Raw genomic sequence first — 8,903 nt, forward strand, 5'->3', positions numbered from 1 at the left:
AAAAAAAGAATGAAAATTCATCAAAGGCTATCTGCCTTTTGTGTAGTTTTAGCACTCTCCTTTACTAAAAAAATACGAATCGGTTTTAAGCATTCTATTGTCTTTGATGTATGCTTTGAAAGATGTCTAATGACAATTTAAATGACATTGAAATAAAAAGGCTAATAGACTTCCATCCTTTATTCCAGTGGTATGCTGTTAGTCTGCTGCCACTCTTCCATTTTTTTCTCTTTTCTTTGTAACAGTGACTTTTTTTTCTTAATTTCAAGAACGAAGAAGATATGCAACTTGTTAATATACAATGTTATTGAACATGCCATGTGTTTTAAACTTAAGACCATAAATTTGTATCCAGTGACAACTATCACAGGATGCTTAAGCAGTGAAAAAGCACATTTTTCTTCTTGAACACTTTCCATTCTGTAGGGAAAGTTTTTGGTAATGTATGTCTAAGACCACATCTTCTCATCAGAATAAGTTGCTTTAACCAGAACATGCTACTTCTTCCAGGCACATTAGTAAAGATGGTCTAAATTTATAACTACGGGCTTTGTGAGTGGTCACAAAGTTTGCAGTTTCAGTAGTTAGTCAGCAAGACAATCTGTCAAGCACAAGTTATATATTTTGCATAGGAAAACATAGTACTGCTATGACACAACAGGAAGGTTACCCTTGAGATATCATGCAGACATCTTAATTTATGGTAGCACATCAATTAAAGAAGCAATGGGAAGTGACACATGCTTGAGACCTGAATTCTAAAAGTGTGATGGCATATTGGCTGCTATGGTGACCAAAGTTTGTAACTCCAAAGCATGCTGCAGTTCTTGAACTGAATTAAGTCTAACAGTGTGGGAACATCATTTGCTGTAGGCAAAGGTTGCCTGTATTCAGAAGAGACAAGATGCTGTAATCTGTGGCTCAGAATTTTGATATCCTTAGATGGAAAAATAGATGGGAGTGGGGACAGGAGCTTTTAACTTTAGAAATTGGAACATAAACCAAGGTATGCTATACTAATGCTTGGCAGCTTCAAAATAGGATCCTTCTATTCTCCCCTTTAACAAAGAAGTTAATTAGAAGAATAGGTTAGCAAGATCATAGTACATTGTCTGTGACTGGAAATTTTGGTATGCTGTACCTTAAAATAAGAATCAACATTTTGGTGCTTGTGCTGAGGTAAACATGAGCATCACAATTGTATGCATTTAATTTAGAATTTCTTCTCAAGGGGCTCTTTCCAAGAACATGTAGTGTTCCAAGAAGTGGTACAGTGACATGAAAGAATACTATGAGCAGGACTGAGGATTGCACTGGATGTGACCTATGGGTAAATACAGAAAAAGTGTCAAAATTTCACAGCAATAACAACATCTGAAATATAGCCATATGGCTATAAATGACTCTATTTTTTAGACTTTAAAAAACCCCACATTTAAAATAAACAATCAAATAAAACACATCAAACTTTAATATTCAATGGCATAAAACCCCCACTTAATTACTGAGACATGACCTTTAATTTGTTAAGGATAAAATTTTGCCTGGCATTACTTTACAAGGTAAGTTTTCTTCTAGTATGAAGAACTATAGATTATGAGAACCTACTTTTGAAGAGTTCTATCCAGAATTTTCCTTCTTAAAATAGTAGGTGCAGCTAAAGAAACATTTTTTAAAAATCAATCAAATCAGGTTTCAGCACAGCTGCACATACATAATTTTTTCACTGAAATCAGGATAAAGGGTAAAAGCTGTCTGTTCAAAATAGGTTGTCTGTCATTATCTTTTTTGCATTAATAATAACAATTACACTAAACTAGTTAAACAAAGGAAATTAAACAGGTTGAGGTTTTTTTGGGTGGTTTGTTTGTTTGTTTGTTTTTGTCTCAGACTTAATGGAATATTATGTGAAAAAATAGGTCTAAGCTAGTTCAGAACTGAAAACTTATCAGACATCAATGATGTAGCAATAATTTGATTTCTGCTTCTAAAGCAGAATGCAAACTAAAAATAAACCTACTGATATGGCCTGTTTTCTTTTAGTGCTGATGCCCTAGAGGAAAACAGAAAGATGACAGGCAGAATGTGAAATGTTCCTGTGGACATTTCTAACTGTGTAGTACTATCCAATAAACAATATTTAGTTGTTGCTGAAGAAATGACATTTGCCAACTGCTGGTTTTGAGCTAATTGCTGTGATACAGATTGTTAGACTGAATTCAAAGGTTCAGGTGTAGAACAATCTGTGTTCAGATGCAGTGGAGGTAAAGCAAAAAAAATTGTTTGAAAAGCTACCTTACCATTCAGCAAAATTTTAGTTTTTGCTGCCTTTGCCTACGCAAATGTGGTCATTATCACTAATTTTCAAGTACTTTCTGTCTTCTAATTCCATGGAGACTCTTGGGGTTTTCAGTGTTTTAGTAGTTACTAGAAAGATTGTGAAGCGACAAATCAGGACTGACATGATGTTTTTACCACCAAGAAGCAAAAAAGAGGAGCAGTATTGAAAGAAAAGCTGCCTTAGACTAAGGGCCCCAGGCAGGAGGAAGATGAAATAGAGTAGCCTTAAGTAAATCTACCCTAAACTACAAGGAGTTTTAGCATTACACTGGTACACTCCTGTCCCAGAGGGAGTAGTGGGCTTTGAAAGCAGAACTAGACAACCCAGTCTGACAGTTTAAATGCAGCTGAAATTAGGGCCTGAGTCACTTCATAGCTGTGTGAAGATGCTCTAAGCTCACATTTCTGTTCAAGGTCCAAGGTTATCGCTGTACATAGATACTGTCCTCTTACTGATTTTAACTTGAAAATGAAATAAGGCTCCAACAGACAGACAGACTGGGTTAATCAACAGGCAAATATATTTTTCTTCTTGAAGCAGGTATTTCGGTTGAACCATGAAAGAAGAACTCCTAGAAGGAGTTACAATATATCTTAGAACTAAAGACACAGATTCTGTTCTGAAGCAGCAACAAAAGTAGACAACCTTTCAGCCATTAATCATCAGTTTACAGTTTGTATTTCAAGGTGGTTGAAAGCATAATAAATACTGAACAAAGAAAATTAATCTGTTTCTGCTGCTTTCTGTCTCACCACTTTGGGGATGTTGAACAACTTTTCCTGTCCAGAGTCAGACACAAAAGTGTCATGTATTATACCTGCTGCTTCCTTAAAATTGTTTTATCTCTTGTGTGTGTCTAATCCCATAAGCAATGTGAATGTCAATTTAAATTTGAGAATGTAAGAGTTTTGATTTGAGAAGACACGAGAAAGAGGTGACATAATTTTATCTCCCTGGAAATTAGAAGTAAATATGTTCTTTTTTCTTTTTTCTTTCTTTTTTTCTTTTTTCTTTTTTTTTTTTCTATTCTTTCTTCTCTATTTTCTTTCTTCTTTTCTTTCTTTCTTCTTTTTTAATTGGAAGACAGGATGCCTCTTCAGCAGGAAGTGAAGACCAGCTCCAACCCTTCAAATTTCAAAGTTGTGTTTGTCATCAGGGAGGTTATAAGTTCTGTAATTGTACCCTCTTAGCAATGTTACATACAGAGTGAACCTTATGATATGGGAGATGTCAATCTGTGATATTCATCTGCATTAAATCCTTTAAATGCAGCTGCATTGGTGACTAATGTCCACTGTGAAGGCAGAATTGCTTGTTCTGAAATTTCTGAAAACTGTACTTTAAGAAATTGAGTCTCTGAAAATAAGACTGGCAATTTATTATGTCTTCTGTGAATTCTAGATAGTCTCAGAAAGAAAAATGAATATAGGAAGGAAAATGTGTTACAAACTTGTGGCAAACATGAGAAAATCCAGGAGAATACCATGTAGTCCCTATAGCACAAATAGCTAGAAGGTGCTGTGAAGACTACATAGGACACTGTACATCAAGGTCTTTGGTGGCAGACAAAATGCCTAAACTTCAATGTATACATTTATCAGTGAATTGCAGAAGAAGCAGTCAGTGTATCATATTTTCTCAAAGCAATGGCAGCTTTTCCATCCTCAAGTATACAAAACCTAACAAAGCCCACAGACTACTGTCACTGCAATTAAGAGTTCTAAGGATAGAAACACTAACCTAAAATAATAATAAAAAAAAGAATTGATAAGTAATAATGAATTTAGAGAAAAGCTCAGACTTTCAGTTACAGGATTCTTACCTCAGAAAAGGTTAGTCTTAATTGAGGCACAGAAGTCTTTAGCAGCACAGGACAAGTGCACCAATCTCTTTCAGCTAATGAAAGGGAAGGAATTGGAAGTTATAGTCTCGTGCATAAGTGAGGAAAAAGACATTACAGTAGCGTGGCAAAAAATACTTTATATCTATCTGTTTAATACTTCAGATTTTTGCCTAGAGCCATGCCAATATCTTTGGAGAAAATCTGAAATGGAATGTCACTGCTGTAATACTCTTTGAAATATTTTGGCATTTATTTGTTTTTTGTCTGTTTGTATGTTCACTCAGAGTTAGGCAACTAAAATGTTACCTTCTCTTCCTCCCAGTTATTTTTTTTCTGGAAACCTGTTTTTTATAGCATCCTCTTATGAAAAAAAAATACAATTAGTCCCCAGATTAATAATTAATATTTACCCATATTTATGAGATGTTAAGTGAATAGACTTTACATGTTGGTGAATTTCCCTGTTTGAGATTAGCCTTATTTCTTTGCTTGTGGATTAGCACTCTTTCTTTATGTGTAGACTTGATAGTAAAATTTAAAAAAAGAAAAAAGAGTTAGAGAATCCAAACTTCAAACAATCATTGGGCCCAACAGAGAAAAGTATTTAAGCCTTCAGCCTGAACTCTATTTTTAAGTGCTCTGCCGAAATGGAGCCATTATTAATTAAATATTTTTCCTTTTTTCTTTTTTTTTTAAGACAAGTATGTAGATTTTAACCAAATTACTTTGGCCACAAATAAAAATCACTCAGCTTCATGATCATAAATAATGCATTTTTATACAGAGTGCAAACTCAGTAGCATTTATAATCTGCCCACAGTCTTCCTAATAAATTAGGTCAAATTAATAGTTGATGTTATGCATACTGACATGAGTGAAATTACATTAAAGATTAATTTGGCCCACTGCTTAAAATTCAGTTTTGAACCTCTAGGGTTAGACAATTTGCATTATGAAGAACTGATTCTGTATTAAAGTTACTTTTGAGTATGTATGTTCTGAAGTCTGATTCAAAGCCTGGATATATAAATAAACGCGCTGATCAATTTTGAAGAGGAGAAATTATAATAATATTGATAATAACCTCTGTGAAACAATGTCTTATTTTCAAAGTGGCTATCATTGCTCTTCTGTAAAGGCACAACTCGTTGCACGCACAGTTCGAGATAGAGTCCCTTAACAGAACTCTGAGGTGTTTGTGTATGAGGGGAGAGTGGTGTTATGACCCGCCCCTGAAGGCAGGATAACTGAAGTTCTTGTTAATGATAGAACCATTTGGCTGGATTAGAGTGAAGTGACCCTAAATGGCTGGTGTTTATAAATACATATATGGCGGGTTTATTTCAGACCAATTTGGTTGTAACAGAAAGGAGATATGTACTCGGTTTGGTTACTATCTATAGAAATATAGCAATATTAAAATGTAAACATAACACTTAAGGAAATGTATAAAGAAAGAAAGCATAAGGAAGGATAAGATTAGAAAGATATCACCACCTGTAAATGCAGTGAGGAGACCTGATTGCTGCAATCTCAGTGTCTGTCGAAGTGGCGGTTGCTGTCTTGATCCATAGAGTGGGAGAAGCCCACAAAACATAAAGTCCAACGGATTAATATAGGTTCAGGTTCCAGTGGGAATGCCCAGGTGGGGTAGTTTTACAGTGTTGCAGCACTGTGTGGAAGAAAGCTTCGGTGGATCGATGCCGCATTTGTCCCTGCCGGGTCCCTCGTGCCCCGCTCAGGCAGCGCTCTCCCAGCCCCACGCGTGCCCCGACCTCACCTTGGCAGGGGGTTGTGAACAGCCCTCACACCCACAGGCTGTGCACGGACCGCAGACAGAGAGGCGAGAGGGGCTCTCTGCCTGCAATTCCGAGGTGTTTAATGGCAACACCCCGAAGGGAGCAGAGGCAAGAAGAACAACCAAACCGAAAGCCCGTGCCAGTTTTATCCTGAAAACTCCCAAAGGAGGGCAGACCATCCAAAACCAATAGTCTGAGGGCTCTGAGAGGCAAGGTTGAGTGACATAACAAGGGCCAATGGGAAAAGGGATGGGAGGGGGAGAGGGCCAGTGGCCAGCAGAATCTAGACAAAGGGAGAACTTTCTAGCACAGTGTTGTAAGGAGAGACCACTTTTAAGGCAACTTGAGGGGTGTAAAATGGACTTAGCCACTGCAACAGCACTGTGAACCATGAGCAGTGCTCTGGTGGAAGGCCCCAGAAATGAGTCTGGGGACTGACTAACTTGGGAGCAGGCTTACAGAAAACTGCCTGGGTGTCCTAGGGAACAGCAAATTGAACATAAGTGAACAGTGCATCCTCTCAGGAATGAAGTCCAATGGCACACTGCGTTAAAAATATCACTGTTATAAGAAGAAAGTGATTACTCTCCTCTAACAGAGAAAATATGCAGAAAAATGTGCCCAGTTTTGCCCTTCCCAATACAGGAAAGACATCTATAAACTGGAGTGAGCTCAGAGGATGGCCATCAAGGGCTGGAGCAGTTGCCTCATGAGGAAAGGCTGAGAAGCTGGGAGAGCCTGGCTTTTTCAGCCTGAAAGTTGTTTGGCCATCTAGATGTGGAGTACATGAATCAGAACACCATATGTAGGCAGGTTGAGACATCTGCGTAGCTAATGTGACATAGGATTTTTAGAAACCTATGTCTGTCTGGTGCAGCAGGTAGAGGCCGGGCAGGATCAGATGAATAAGACAGAGCTAGAAGCTTATGTTTGAGCAACTGTTTGCTAAAACAGTGAGTAATAAGTGGTAACAGGACCCCTAGTGACTAACTGTTGGTACTAAGTGCACATAAACGTAGCACGGTTGAGATAGGGTCAATTGGTAGGTTAGCTGACACAGTGAAACACCTAAATGGTACTTACTGCATTTTAATATGTGATGCTCAGTGCTGCCCATAATGTGTAACTGCAGAAATCTAGTAAAAACTAGAAAAGGATACTAAAAACACTGTAAAGTATAGGGACCATATGCAACTTACTGATGGTTCAATGTACTGTTAATAGTTAATTATTATCAATAAAATGAAAGAACTGAAAAGGAACAAGAATCAAGGACAGGCTTAGCTCAAAGAGCTTTTATTTGATGAAGTTATAAGCACCTGAAAAATAAATGTAATGAGAAGGTTTCTCACCTATAACTAATATTGTTAACTAAAAAATTAATTATCCTTGTACTACCATAAACACCTCCCCCCACCCCCTGCTATAGTTCATAGTGAAGCCAGGTTTCAAACATAACTTTTCCTCATACACTTCAGATTTCCTACTGTGACCTTTTCTTCAATGTGCCATAAGTATCTTAGAGGAACATGGGGTGTATGCAGAGAATTACTGAGGAGATGATGGCTAAAAAAGTGAAACAAATAATAAACTATTAATTTATAAATCACATTTCCTTTGAACTAGATTTTTCATGCTCTTTCACATCTTTGAAAAATTTGGACATCAAATTTAATAAACACAATTTTACTCTAAAAGCAAGCACATGTTTTCAGAGAAAATAGTATATGTAATATTAAATATAAAAATTAAATTAAATATAAAACATCCATACTACAGTTCCAGTTGCATTTTTGCTTACATGTCAATAATGCCTATAATCCCAAAGAAAGGCAAAGGTGGTGGTGCTATAGACATTGAAAAAATACTTTGCAAGAGACACTAATTCTTCCAGTTTAAGGAAAAAAATTGAGAGACAGAAGTATGGCATTGCTTCTCTTTTCTCAGAACAAGTTGTGGTACAGAAGTTAGATGGTTTCCTTAAAAGTTTTTAATTTAGTGTTCTTGAGTTGTAGTTGTATTTTAAGTCTCTCTCACCCATCCAAGACATCTTTCACTTCTTTTTGTTGATCATCTTAGATGATTTAGAATTTCTGATATCATTAAAATTCTTTTCCTTCTTGCTAGCTCTCAGGTTTACCAACTGTCAGCTCTGGTATAGTAGATCTCACTAGAAAAGTTGTTATTCAAGGGATGTATTTAGGGACTTGTTATCTTCATTCTGAAAATCATGTTCTTTCTTAGTGATTTCATTGCAGTAGTTAACCCTAAATCTCTTTGAAAAAAGTGTCATCTCTTAGAAAATTTCACTGATCCCTGTAAAAAAGTGTATTATTATTTTATCATAATGTTGTCAAATTGCTTAGATATTAGGAAATGGTGCTGAGAATTTTAGCCAGTATAAAACAATACTATGAGTGTTAATAGAAATTCATGCAACAGTTCCTGTAAGATGTTAGATTTTGAGTCCTACTTATATAGGAGAGCAGAATTGGAATACTAAACATATTATTGAGTTTCGATAAATTTTGATAAATATTTACAGATAAAAATAATTCCAGAAAAGTAGAAATACACGCATTGAAACACTTATGATATTTAAAATTTTATTTTGATCAAGTTTAGTTAAGTATTTGTTTCTTTAAATAGAATAGAAAAAATTATAAAGAAAAAAGGGTGATATCTATAAGAGTGGAATGGGGAAATAGTCAATATGAAAAAATAATTATAGAAGGAATTTAGTGCAAGGCCATATTTGAAATAAACCACTTTCCTTCATCAAATAACTTGAAAAAATCAGGATTTTCAGAACACTATTAATTTTTTGCTGAAATAGGCCTTGTATTATGTCTGTAAAAGTTTTCAAATTGAATTCCAGTTAGGTTTACTATTGGGCCTAAGTGTGTTTAACTAGTGGGAG

At 35.9% G+C, this 8,903-nt stretch overlaps 1 long non-coding RNA gene across 1 annotated transcript; it reads right to left on the reverse strand.

The window, feature by feature from the left end:
• Positions 1-712: 712 nt before the first annotated feature.
• Positions 713-6,061, reverse strand: LOC138118057 (uncharacterized). The gene is made up of 4 exons (XR_011154978.1): positions 5,965-6,061; positions 5,682-5,856; positions 4,164-4,237; positions 713-1,324 (listed from the first exon to the last, which is right to left on the reverse strand). It is a non-coding gene; the product is annotated as an uncharacterized lncRNA (long non-coding RNA).
• Between the last annotated feature and the right edge of the window lie 2,842 nt (positions 6,062-8,903).

Source organism: Aphelocoma coerulescens, chromosome 1, assembly GCF_041296385.1.
Source record: "Aphelocoma coerulescens isolate FSJ_1873_10779 chromosome 1, UR_Acoe_1.0, whole genome shotgun sequence".
Classification (NCBI taxonomy): Eukaryota; Metazoa; Chordata; class Aves; order Passeriformes; family Corvidae; genus Aphelocoma; species Aphelocoma coerulescens.